Here is a 13,868-nt window from a genome sequence, read left to right on the forward strand (position 1 = left end):
GTTGAGAGCTGCCTTCTGTACCGGACTGTCTCTCCCCCTATATTCCGAAATGGAAACCGTCCCCAGGCTGCCAGCCACAGTACACCCTAAACTGCTTCGCCCACACAGAGGTCGACGGTAGCTAAAGCACGGCTTCTCTACAGTGTTGTTTCTTCGACTTAGAACGCTAGCTATTAGACTTCCCTGAAAAGTGGCGCTGCCGTGCTAGGTTGATGAAACACATGGGGAGTGGTGTTCTGCCTTTCGCTGGGGCCTGAGTCTCACTCGCAGAAAGCTTTGGACTCCCTTGCAGTGCTCTCACGCACGCACACAACAAAATGCTTCCACCCTCAGGAGCAGCTGTTTTACCTGCAGCACAGGCTCTCTACCGAGTTTTTCCTTCGAGTTAGGTGGCTGTGTTTAAGCCTGCACACACACCCTGGGCAACGGTAGTAGCCCCATAACCATGATGTGAGTTGAGAGCTGCCTTCTGTGCCGGCCTGTCCCTCCACCGATATTATGATATTGAAACCGTCCCAGGGCTCCCAACCTCAGTACACCCTAAACTGCTTCGCCCTCAGAGAGGTCGACGGTAGCTAAAGCACGGTTTCTCTACAGTGTTGTTTCTTCGACTTAGAAAGCTAACTATCAGACTTCCATGCAAAAGTGGGGCCGCAGTATTAGATTCATGGAGCAAGTGGGGAGTCGTGTTCTGGCTTCTTCTGGGGCCTGGGTCTCACAAGGAAAATGCTTTTGGACTCACTTGCTGTGCACTCACGCATGCACACCACACAATGCGTCCACCCTGAGGCATGGCTCTTTTAGCCGAAGCAGGAATTCTCTACAGAGTTGTTCCTTTGAGTTAGGCGGTTGGCTTATGGCCTGCAGGAACACACGGGGCAAGGGTACTGGCCTCATAAACAAGAGGTGAGTTGAGAGCTGCCTTCCGCACCGGCCTGTTTCTCACTCCATTTCACGTATGGGACCCTTTCCCCGGTCTCTCATACACGAACACTATACAACTCCTGCGGCTTCAGGAACTGCAATGTTAGCTAAAGCGCAGTAACGCTACAGCATTGATTCTTGGTGTTAGTAGTCTGGTAGGCGAATGAGCTGCACCTGGGATTCTTGACAGGCTTGTTTCTTCCCAGTCAGTGTCGAGCACATAGCATTCCAAGCACACATGGAGCAGTAGTGTTAGCTTCAGGTAGCAAGAGCTGAGTCCAGAGGTGCCTTCTGCCCGGACCTATTTCTCCCTTGGTTTCACGTATGGAACCCGTTCCCCAGGCTCTCAGCCACGGTACTCCGTGTAATACTTCCTCCATCTAGAGGTCGACGGTAGCTAAAGCAGGGTTTCTCTACAGTGTTGTTTCTTCGAGTTAGAACACTAGCTGTTAGACTTCCATGCAAAAGTGGGGCTGCCGTGCTAGCGTGATGAAACACATGGGGAGTCGTGTTCTGCCTTCTGCTGGGGCCTGAGGCTCACTCACAAAAAGCTTTGGACTCCCTTGCAGGGCTCTCATGCACGCACACAACATAATGCTTCCACCTTCAAGAGCGGCTCTTTTAGCTGAAGCATGGATTCTCCAGCGAGTTTTTCCTTCGAGTTAGGCGGTTTTCATGAAGCCTGCACACACACCCGGAGCAACGGTACTAGCCCCATAACCATGGTGTGAGTTGAGAGCTGCCTTCTCTCCGGGCTGTCTCTCCCTCGATTTTAGGAAACGGAACCCGTCCCCAGGCTCTCACCCACCGTACACCCTAAACTGCTTCCTCCCACACAGAGGTCGTCGGTAGCTAAAGCACGGTTTCTCTTCAGTGTTGTTTCTCCGAGTTAGAACGCTTGCTATTAATGTCCACAATAGCCAAACTGTGGAAAGAGCCAAGATGTCCACCAACAGATGAATGGATAAAGAAGAGGGGGTATATATATATATACAATGGAATATTATGCAGCCATCAAAAGGAATGAGATCTTGCCCTCTGCAACGACGTGGATGGAACTGGAGGGTATCATGCTGAGCGAAATAAGTCAAACAGAGAAAGACATGTATCATATGACCTCACTGATATGAGGAATTCTTAATCTCAGGAAACAAACTGAGGGTTGCTGGAGTGGGGGCTGGGGTGGGAGGGATGGGGTCACTGGGTGTTGGACACTGGGGAGGGTATGTGTTCTGGTAAGCGCTGTGAATTGTGCAAGACTGTTGAATCTCAGATCTGTACCTCTGAAACAAATAATGCAATATATGTTAAGAAAGAAAAAAAGAAGAAGAAGAATGTAGCAGGAGGGGAAGAATGAAGGGGGGAAAATCGGAGGGGGAAAAGAACCATGAGAGACGATGGACTCTGAAAAACAAACTGAGGGTTCTAGAGGGGAGGGGGGTGGGAGGATGGGTTAGCCTGGTGATGGGTATTGAGCAGGGCACGATCTGCATGGAGCACTGGGTGATATGCACAAACAATGAATCATGGAACACTATATCTAAAACTAATGATGTAATGTATGGGGATTAACATAACAATAAAAACATTTAATAATAATAATAATAAAGAACGCTTGCTATTAGACTTCCATGCAAAAGTGGGGCCGCAGTGCTAGCTTCATGAAACAAGTGGGGAGTCGTGTTCTGTCTTCTGCCGGGGCCTGAGTCCCACACGGAAAATGGGTCTGGACTCCCTTGCAGTGCTCTCACGCACGCCCACGACAAAATGCTGCCACCCTCAGGAGCAGCTGTTTTACCTGCAGCACAGGCTCTCAACCGAGTTTTTCCTTCGAGTTAGGTGGCTGTGTTTAAGCCTGCACACACACCCTGGGCAATGGTACTAGCCCCATAACCATGATGTGATTTGAGAGCTGCCTTCTGTACCGGCCTGTCTCTCCCCGATATTACGATATTGAAACCGTCCCAGGGCTCTCAGCCACAGTACACCCTAAACTGCTTCGCCCACACAGAGGTCGACGGTAGCTAAAGCACGGCTTCTCTACAGTGTTGTTTCTTCGAGTTAGAACGCTAGCTATTAGACTTCCATGCAAAAGTGGGGCTGCCGTGCTAGCGTGATGAAACACATGGGGAGTCGTGTTCTGCCTTTCGCTGGGGCCTGAGTCTCACTCGCAAAAAGCTTTGGACTCCCTTGCAGTGCTCTCACGCACGCACACAACAAAATGCTTGCACCCTCAGGAGCAGCTCTTTTACCTGCAGCACAGGCTCTCTACCGAGTTTTTCCTTCGAGTTAGGTGGCTGTGTTTAAGCCTGCACACACCCACGGGGCAACGGAACTAGCCCCATAACCATGTAGTGAGTTCAGATCTGCCTTATGTGCCAGCCTGTCTCTCCCCCGATATTATGAAATGGAAACCGTCCCCAGGCTCTCAGCCACAGAACACCCTAAACTGCTTCGCCCACAGAGAGGTCGACGGTAGCTAAAGCACAGTTTCTCTACAGTGTTGTTTCTCCGAGTTAGAAAGCTAGCTGTTAGACTTCCATGCAAAAGTGGGGCCGCAGTCCTAGCTTCATGGAGCAAGTGGGGAGTCGTGTTCTGGCTTCTTCCGGGGCCTGGGTCTCACAAGGAAAATGCTTTTGGACTCACTTGCAGTGCGCTCACGCATGCACACAGCAAAATGCGTCCACCCTGAGGCATGGCTCTTTTAGCCGAAGCAGGAATTCCCTACAGAGTTGTTCCTTTGAGTTAGGTGGTTGGCTTTAGGCCTGCAGGCACCCCCGGGGCAAGGGCACTAGCCTCATCAACCAGAGGTGACTTGAGAGCTGCCTTCCGCACCGGCCTGTTTCTCACTCCATTTCACGTCTGGGACCCTTTCCCCGGTCTCTCGTACACGAGCAGGGTCAAATTCCTCCTGCTTCAGGAACGGCAATGTTAACTCAAGCGCAGTCACTCGAGAGGATTGATTCTTGGTGTTAGTAGCCTGGGAACTAGGCATCCAGGCACACAGGGTACAGCAGTGCTAATCTCCTCAAACAAGAGGTGAGTCGACAGCAGCCTTCCTTCCAGGCCTGCTTCTCACTCCGAGTTACGTTTAGGTTCCATTTCTCATGCTTTCACAAAAACACACAACAGATGAAGTGCACGCTCAGGAAGGGCGATCTTTGCTGAGGCACGGGTTCTCTACAGTTTTGTTCCTTTGCGTTGCGTGGATGGCACTGAGGACTCCACGCACACACGGGAGAGCCGATCTAGTTTCCCGAAACAAGAGTTGAGTCCATAGGGGCCTTCTGCCCATGCTTATTTCTCCCTCCGAATTCGGCTGGGACTCCTTCCCCAGGTTTGCACTCAAGCAGACTTGAAAATGCTGCCACCCTGTGGAGAGGCGAACGAGCTGAAGCTGGGGTTCTTGAGCGGCTTCTTTCTGCCAAATCAGTGTGGAGCCCTTAGCATTCCTATGCACACATGGAGCCGAAGTGTTAGCTTCAGGTAACAAGAGCTGAGTCGAGAGGAGCCTTCTGGCCCGGACTCCTTCTCCCTCGGTTTCACGTAAGGAACCCGTTCCTCAGGCTCTCACCCACGGTAGCCTGGAAAGTGCTTCCTCCCTCAGAGAGGTGGATGGTAGCTAAAGCACGGTTTCTCTACCGTGTTGTTTCTTCCAGGGAGAACGCTAGCGATTAGATTTCCATGCAAAAGTAGGGCCGCAGTGCTAGCTAAATGAAACACACGGGGAGTCGTCTTCTGCCTTTTGCTGGGGCCTGAGTCTCACTCGCAGAAACTTTGGACTCCCTTGCAGTCCTCTCACGCACGCACACAACCAAATGCTTCCACCCTCAGGAGCGGCTGTTTGAGCTGAAGCACGGATTCTCTACCGTGTTTTTCCTTTGAGTTAGGTGGCTGTCTTTCAGCCTGCACACACACCCAGGGCAACGGTACTAGCCCCATAACCATGATGTGAGTTGAGAGCTGCCTTCTGTACCGGCCTGTCTCTCCCCCGATTTTACAAAATGGAAAATGTCCCCAGGCTCTCAGCCACAGTACACCCTAAACTGCTTCGCCCACAGAGAGGTCGACGGTAGCTAAAGCACGGTTTCTCTACTGTGTAGTTTCTTCGAGTTAGAACGCTAGCTCTTAGACTTCCATGCAAATGTGGGGCTGCCGTGCTAGCTTGGTAAAACACATGGGGAGTCGTGTTCTGCCTTTCGCTGGGGCCTGAGTCTCACTCGCAAAATGCTTTGGACTCCCTTGCAGTGCTCTCACGCACGCACACAACAAAAGGCTTCCACCCTTAGGAGCAGCTGTTTTACCTGCAGCTCGGATTCCCTACCGAGTTTTTCCTTCGAGTTCAGTGGCTGTCTTTAAGCCTGCACACACCCACGGGGCAACGGAACTAGCCCCTTAAGCATGTAGTGAGTTGAGAGCTGCCTTCTGTACCGGACTGTCTCTCCCCCTATATTCCGAAATGGAAACCGTCCCCAGGCTGCCAGCCACAGTACACCCTAAACTGCTTCGCCCACACAGAGGTCGACGGTAGCTAAAGCACGGCTTCTCTACAGTGTTGTTTCTTCGACTTAGAACGCTAGCTATTAGACTTCCCTGAAAAGTGGCGCTGCCGTGCTAGCTTGATGAAACACATGGGGAGTGGTGTTCTGCCTTTCGCTGGGGCCTGAGTCTCACTTGCAGAAAGCTTTGGACTCCCTTGCAGTGCTCTCACGCACGCACACAACAAAATGCTTCCACCCTCAGGAGCAGCTGTTTTACCTGCAGCACAGGCTCTCTACCGAGTTTTTCCTTCGAGTTAGGTGGCTGTGTTTAAGCCTGCACACACACCCTGGGCAACGGTAGTAGCCCCATAACCATGATGTGAGTTGAGAGCTGCCTTCTGTGCCGGCCTGTCCCTCCACCGATATTATGATATTGAAACCGTCCCAGGGCTCCCAACCTCAGTACACCCTAAACTGCTTCGCCCTCAGAGAGGTCGACGGTAGCTAAAGCACGGTTTCTCTACAGTGTTGTTTCTTCGACTTAGAAAGCTAACTATCAGACTTCCATGCAAAAGTGGGGCCGCAGTATTAGATTCATGGAGCAAGTGGGGAGTCGTGTTCTGGCTTCTTCTGGGGCCTGGGTCTCACAAGGAAAATGCTTTTGGACTCACTTGCTGTGCACTCACGCATGCACACCACACAATGCGTCCACCCTGAGGCATGGCTCTTTTAGCCGAAGCAGGAATTCTCTACAGAGTTGTTCCTTTGAGTTAGGCGGTTGGCTTATGGCCTGCAGGAACACACGGGGCAAGGGTACTGGCCTCATAAACAAGAGGTGAGTTGAGAGCTGCCTTCCGCACCGGCCTGTTTCTCACTCCATTTCACGTATGGGACCCTTTCCCCGGTCTCTCATACACGAACACTATACAACTCCTGCGGCTTCAGGAACTGCAATGTTAGCTAAAGCGCAGTAACGCTACAGCATTGATTCTTGGTGTTAGTAGTCTGGTAGGCGAATGAGCTGCACCTGGGATTCTTGACAGGCTTGTTTCTTCCCAGTCAGTGTCGAGCACATAGCATTCCAAGCACACATGGAGCAGTAGTGTTAGCTTCAGGTAGCAAGAGCTGAGTCCAGAGGTGCCTTCTGCCCGGACCTATTTCTCCCTTGGTTTCACGTATGGAACCCGTTCCCCAGGCTCTCAGCCACGGTACTCCGTGTAATACTTCCTCCATCTAGAGGTCGACGGTAGCTAAAGCAGGGTTTCTCTACAGTGTTGTTTCTTCGAGTTAGAACACTAGCTGTTAGACTTCCATGCAAAAGTGGGGCTGCCGTGCTAGCGTGATGAAACACATGGGGAGTCGTGTTCTGCCTTCTGCTGGGGCCTGAGGCTCACTCACAAAAAGCTTTGGACTCCCTTGCAGGGCTCTCATGCACGCACACAACAGAATGCTTCCACCTTCAAGAGCGGCTCTTTTAGCTGAAGCATGGATTCTCCAGCGAGTTTTTCCTTCGAGTTAGGCGGTTTTCATGAAGCCTGCACACACACCCGGGGCAACGGTACTAGCCCCATAACCATGGTGTGAGTTGAGAGCTGCCTTCTCTCCGGGCTGTCTCTCCCTCGATTTTAGGAAACGGAACCCGTCCCCAGGCTCTCACCCACCGTACACCCTAAACTGCTTCCTCCCACACAGAGGTCGTCGGTAGCTAAAGCACGGTTTCTCTTCAGTGTTGTTTCTCCGAGTTAGAACGCTTGCTATTAATGTCCACAATAGCCAAACTGTGGAAAGAGCCAAGATGTCCACCAACAGATGAATGGATAAAGAAGAGGGGGTATATATATATATACAATGGAATATTATGCAGCCATCAAAAGGAATGAGATCTTGCCCTCTGCAACGACGTGGATGGAACTGGAGGGTATCATGCTGAGCGAAATAAGTCAAACAGAGAAAGACATGTATCATATGACCTCACTGATATGAGGAATTCTTAATCTCAGGAAACAAACTGAGGGTTGCTGGAGTGGGGGCTGGGGTGGGAGGGATGGGGTCACTGGGTGTTGGACACTGGGGAGGGTATGTGTTCTGGTAAGCGCTGTGAATTGTGCAAGACTGTTGAATCTCAGATCTGTACCTCTGAAACAAATAATGCAATATATGTTAAGAAAGAAAAAAAGAAGAAGAAGAATGTAGCAGGAGGGGAAGAATGAAGGGGGGAAAATCGGAGGGGGAAAAGAACCATGAGAGACGATGGACTCTGAAAAACAAACTGAGGGTTCTAGAGGGGAGGGGGGTGGGAGGATGGGTTAGCCTGGTGATGGGTATTGAGCAGGGCACGATCTGCATGGAGCACTGGGTGATATGCACAAACAATGAATCATGGAACACTATATCTAAAACTAATGATGTAATGTATGGGGATTAACATAACAATAAAAACATTTAATAATAATAATAATAAAGAACGCTTGCTATTAGACTTCCATGCAAAAGTGGGGCCGCAGTGCTAGCTTCATGAAACAAGTGGGGAGTCGTGTTCTGTCTTCTGCCGGGGCCTGAGTCCCACACGGAAAATGGGTCTGGACTCCCTTGCAGTGCTCTCACGCACACACACAACAAAATGCTGCCACCCTCAGGAGCAGCTGTTTTACCTGCAGCACAGGCTCTCAACCGAGTTTTTCCTTCGAGTTAGGTGGCTGTGTTTAAGCCTGCACACACCCACGGGGCAACGGAACTAGCCCCATAACCATGATGTGAGTTGAGAGCTGCCTTCTGTACCGGCCTGTCTCTCCCCGATATTACGATATTGAAACCGTCCCAGGGCTCTCAGCCACAGTACACCCTAAACTGCTTCGCCCACACAGAGGTCGACGGTAGCTAAAGCACGGATTCTCTACAGTGTTGTTTCTTCGACTTAGAACGCTAGCTATTAGACTTCCATGCAAAAGTGGGGCTGCCGTGCTAGCGTGATGAAACACATGGGGAGTCGTGTTCTGCCTTTCGCTGGGGCCTGAGTCTCACTCGCAAAAAGCTTTGGACTCCCTTGCAGTGCTCTCACGCACGCACACAACAAAATGCTTGCACCCTCAGGAGCAGCTCTTTTACCTGCAGCACAGGCTCTCTACCGAGTTTTTCCTTCGAGTTAGGTGGCTGTGTTTAAGCCTGCACACACCCACGGGGCAACGCAACTAGCCCCATAACCATGTAGTGAGTTCAGATCTGCCTTATGTGCCAGCCTGTTTCTCCCCCGATATTATGAAATGGAAACCGTCCCCAGGCTCTCAGCCACAGTACACCCTAAACTGCTTCGCCCACAGAGAGGTCGACGGTAGCTAAAGCACGGTTTCTCTACAGTGTTGTTTCTCCGAGTTAGAAAGCTAGCTGTTAGACTTCCATGCAAAAGTGGGGCCGCAGTCCTAGCTTCATGGAGCAAGTGGGGAGTCGTGTTCTGGCTTCTTCCGGGGCCTGGGTCTCACAAGGAAAATGCTTTTGGACTCACTTGCAGTGCGCTCACGCATGCACACAGCAAAATGCGTCCACCCTGAGGCATGGCTCTTTTAGCCGAAGCAGGAATTCCCTACAGAGTTGTTCCTTTGAGTTAGGTGGTTGGCTTTAGGCCTGCAGGCACCCCCGGGCCAAGGGCACTAGCCTCATCAACCAGAGGTGACTTGAGAGCTGCCTTCCGCACCGGCCTGTTTCTCACTCCATTTCACGCCTGGGACCCTTTCCCCGGTCTCTCGTACACGAGCAGGGTCAAATTCCTCCTGCTTCAGGAACGGCAATGTTAACTCAAGCGCAGTCACTCTAGAGGATTGATTCTTGGTGTTAGTAGCCTGGGAACTAGGCATCCAGGCACACAGGGTACAGCAGTGCTAATCTCCTCAAACAAGAGGTGAGTCGACAGCAGCCTTCCTTCCAGGCCTGCTTCTCACTCCGAGTTACGTTTAGGTTCCATTTCTCATGCTTTCACAAAAACACACAACAGATGAAGTGCACGCTCAGGAAGGGCGATCTTTGCTGAGGCACGGGTTCTCTACAGTTTTGTTCCTTTGCGTTGCGTGGATGGCACTGAGGACTCCACGCACACACGGGAGAGCCGATCTAGTTTCCCGAAACAAGAGTTGAGTCCATAGGGGCCTTCTGCCCATGCTTATTTCTCCCTCCGAATTCGGCTGGGACTCCTTCCCCAGGTTTGCACTCAAGCAGACTTGAAAATGCTGCCACCCTGTGGAGAGGCGAACGAGCTGAAGCTGGGCTTCTTGAGCGGCTTCTTTCTGCCAAATCAGTGTGGAGCCCTTAGCATTCCTATGCACACATGGAGCCGAAGTGTTAGCTTCAGGTAACAAGAGCTGAGTCGAGAGGAGCCTTCTGGCCCGGACTCCTTCTCCCTCGGTTTCACGTAAGGAACCCGTTCCTCAGGCTCTCACCCACGGTAGCCTGGAAAGTGCTTCCTCCCTCAGAGAGGTGGATGGTAGCTAAAGCACGGTTTCTCTACCGTGTTGTTTCTTCCAGGGAGAACGCTAGCGATTAGATTTCCATGCAAAAGTAGGGCCGCAGTGCTAGCTAAATGAAACACACGGGGAGTCGTCTTCTGCCTTTTGCTGGGGCCTGAGTCTCACTCGCAGAAACTTTGGACTCCCTTGCAGTCCTCTCACGCACGCACACAACCAAATGCTTCCACCCTCAGGAGCGGCTGTTTGAGCTGAAGCACGGATTCTCTACCGTGTTTTTCCTTTGAGTTAGGTGGCTGTCTTTCAGCCTGCACACACACCCAGGGCAACGGTACTAGCCCCATAACCATGATGTGAGTTGAGAGCTGCCTTCTGTACCGGCCTGTCTCTCCCCCGATTTTACAAAATGGAAAATGTCCCCAGGCTCTCAGCCACAGTACACCCTAAACTGCTTCGCCCACAGAGAGGTCGACGGTAGCTAAAGCACGGTTTCTCTACTGTGTAGTTTCTTCGAGTTAGAACGCTAGCTCTTAGACTTCCATGCAAATGTGGGGCTGCCGTGCTAGCTTGGTAAAACACATGGGGAGTCGTGTTCTGCCTTTCGCTGGGGCCTGAGTCTCACTCGCAAAATGCTTTGGACTCCCTTGCAGTGCTCTCACGCACGCACACAACAAAAGGCTTCCACCCTTAGGAGCAGCTGTTTTACCTGCAGCTCGGATTCCCTACCGAGTTTTTCCTTCGAGTTAAGTGGCTGTCTTTAAGCCTGCACACACCCACGGGGCAACGGAACTAGCCCCTTAAGCATGTAGTGAGTTGAGAGCTGCCTTCTGTACCGGACTGTCTCTCCCCCTATATTCCGAAATGGAAACCGTCCCCAGGCTGCCAGCCACAGTACACCCTAAACTGCTTCGCCCACACAGAGGTCGACGGTAGCTAAAGCACGGCTTCTCTACAGTGTTGTTTCTTCGACTTAGAACGCTAGCTATTAGACTTCCCTGAAAAGTGGCGCTGCCGTGCTAGCTTGATGAAACACATGGGGAGTGGTGTTCTGCCTTTCGCTGGGGCCTGAGTCTCACTCGCAGAAAGCTTTGGACTCCCTTGCAGTGCTCTCACGCACGCACACAACAAAATGCTTCCACCCTCAGGAGCAGCTGTTTTACCTGCAGCACAGGCTCTCTACCGAGTTTTTCCTTCGAGTTAGGTGGCTGTGTTTCAGCCTGCACACACACCCTGGGCAACGGTAGTAGCCCCATAACCATGATGTGAGTTGAGAGCTGCCTTCTGTGCCGGCCTGTCCCTCCACCGATATTATGATATTGAAACCGTCCCAGGGCTCCCAACCTCAGTACACCCTAAACTGCTTCGCCCTCAGAGAGGTCGACGGTAGCTAAAGCACGGTTTCTCTACAGTGTTGTTTCTTCAACTTAGAAAGCTAACTATCAGACTTCCATGCAAAAGTGGGGCCGCAGTATTAGATTCATGGAGCAAGTGGGGAGTCGTGTTCTGGCTTCTTCTGGGGCCTGGGTCTCACAAGGAAAATGCTTTTGGACTCACTTGCTGTGCACTCACGCATGCACACCACACAATGCGTCCACCCTGAGGCATGGCTCTTTTAGCCGAAGCAGGAACTCTCTACAGAGTTGTTCCTTTGAGTTAGGCGGTTGGCTTATGGCCTGCAGGAACACACGGGGCAAGGGTACTGGCCTCATAAACAAGAGGTGAGTTGAGAGCTGCCTTCCGCACCGGCCTGTTTCTCACTCCATTTCACGTATGGGACCCTTTCCCCGGTCTCTCATACACGAACACTATACAACTCCTGCGGCTTCAGGAACTGCAATGTTAGCTAAAGCGCAGTAACGCTACAGCATTGATTCTTGGTGTTAGTAGTCTGGTAGGCGAATGAGCTGCACCTGGGATTCTTGACAGGCTTGTTTCTTCCCAGTCAGTGTCGAGCACATAGCATTCCAAGCACACATGGAGCAGTAGTGTTAGCTTCAGGTAGCAAGAGCTGAGTCCAGAGGTGCCTTCTGCCCGGACCTATTTCTCCCTTGGTTTCACGTATGGAACCCGTTCCCCAGGCTCTCAGCCACGGTACTCCGTGTAATACTTCCTCCATCTAGAGGTCGACGGTAGCTAAAGCAGGGTTTCTCTACAGTGTTGTTTCTTCGAGTTAGAACACTAGCTGTTAGACTTCCATGCAAAAGTGGGGCTGCCGTGCTAGCGTGATGAAACACATGGGGAGTCGTGTTCTGCCTTCTGCTGGGGCCTGAGGCTCACTCACAAAAAGCTTTGGACTCCCTTGCAGGGCTCTCATGCACGCACACAACATAATGCTTCCACCTTCAAGAGCGGCTCTTTTAGCTGAAGCATGGATTCTCCAGCGAGTTTTTCCTTCGAGTTAGGCGGTTTTCATGAAGCCTGCACACACACCCGGAGCAACGGTACTAGCCCCATAACCATGGTGTGAGTTGAGAGCTGCCTTCTCTCCGGGCTGTCTCTCCCTCGATTTTAGGAAACGGAACCCGTCCCCAGGCTCTCACCCACCGTACACCCTAAACTGCTTCCTCCCACACAGAGGTCGTCGGTAGCTAAAGCACGGTTTCTCTTCAGTGTTGTTTCTCGGAGTTAGAACGCTTGCTATTAATGTCCACAATAGCCAAACTGTGGAAAGAGCCAAGATGTCCACCAACAGATGAATGGATAAAGAAGAGGGGGTATATATATATATACAATGGAATATTATGCAGCCATCAAAAGGAATGAGATCTTGCCCTCTGCAACGACGTGGATGGAACTGGAGGGTATCATGCTGAGCGAAATAAGTCAAACAGAGAAAGACATGTATCATATGACCTCACTGATATGAGGAATTCTTAATCTCAGGAAACAAACTGAGGGTTGCTGGAGTGGGGGCTGGGGTGGGAGGGATGGGGTCACTGGGTGTTGGACACTGGGGAGGGTATGTGTTCTGGTAAGCGCTGTGAATTGTGCAAGACTGTTGAATCTCAGATCTGTACCTCTGAAACAAATAATGCAATATATGTTAAGAAAGAAAAAAAGAAGAAGAAGAATGTAGCAGGAGGGGAAGAATGAAGGGGGGAAAATCGGAGGGGGAAAAGAACCATGAGAGACGATGGACTCTGAAAAACAAACTGAGGGTTCTAGAGGGGAGGGGGGTGGGAGGATGGGTTAGCCTGGTGATGGGTATTGAGCAGGGCACGATCTGCATGGAGCACTGGGTGATATGCACAAACAATGAATCATGGAACACTATATCTAAAACTAATGATGTAATGTATGGGGATTAACATAACAATAAAAACATTTAATAATAATAATAATAAAGAACGCTTGCTATTAGACTTCCATGCAAAAGTGGGGCCGCAGTGCTAGCTTCATGAAACAAGTGGGGAGTCGTGTTCTGTCTTCTGCCGGGGCCTGAGTCCCACACGGAAAATGGGTCTGGACTCCCTTGCAGTGCTCTCACGCACGCCCACGACAAAATGCTGCCACCCTCAGGAGCAGCTGTTTTACCTGCAGCACAGGCTCTCAACCGAGTTTTTCCTTCGAGTTAGGTGGCTGTGTTTAAGCCTGCACACACACCCTAGGCAATGGTACTAGCCCCATAACCATGATGTGATTTGAGAGCTGCCTTCTGTACCGGCCTGTCTCTCCCCGATATTACGATATTGAAACCGTCCCAGGGCTCTCAGCCACAGTACACCCTAAACTGCTTCGCCCACACAGAGGTCGACGGTAGCTAAAGCACGGCTTCTCTACAGTGTTGTTTCTTCGAGTTAGAACGCTAGCTATTAGACTTCCATGCAAAAGTGGGGCTGCCGTGCTAGCGTGATGAAACACATGGGGAGTCGTGTTCTGCCTTTCGCTGGGGCCTGAGTCTCACTCGCAAAAAGCTTTGGACTCCCTTGCAGTGCTCTCACGCACGCACACAACAAAATGCTTGCACCCTCAGGAGCAGCTCTTTTACCTGCAGCACAGGCTCTCTACCGAG

The sequence above is a fragment of the Halichoerus grypus genome, chromosome 3 (genome assembly GCF_964656455.1).
Source record: "Halichoerus grypus chromosome 3, mHalGry1.hap1.1, whole genome shotgun sequence".
Classification (NCBI taxonomy): Eukaryota; Metazoa; Chordata; class Mammalia; order Carnivora; family Phocidae; genus Halichoerus; species Halichoerus grypus.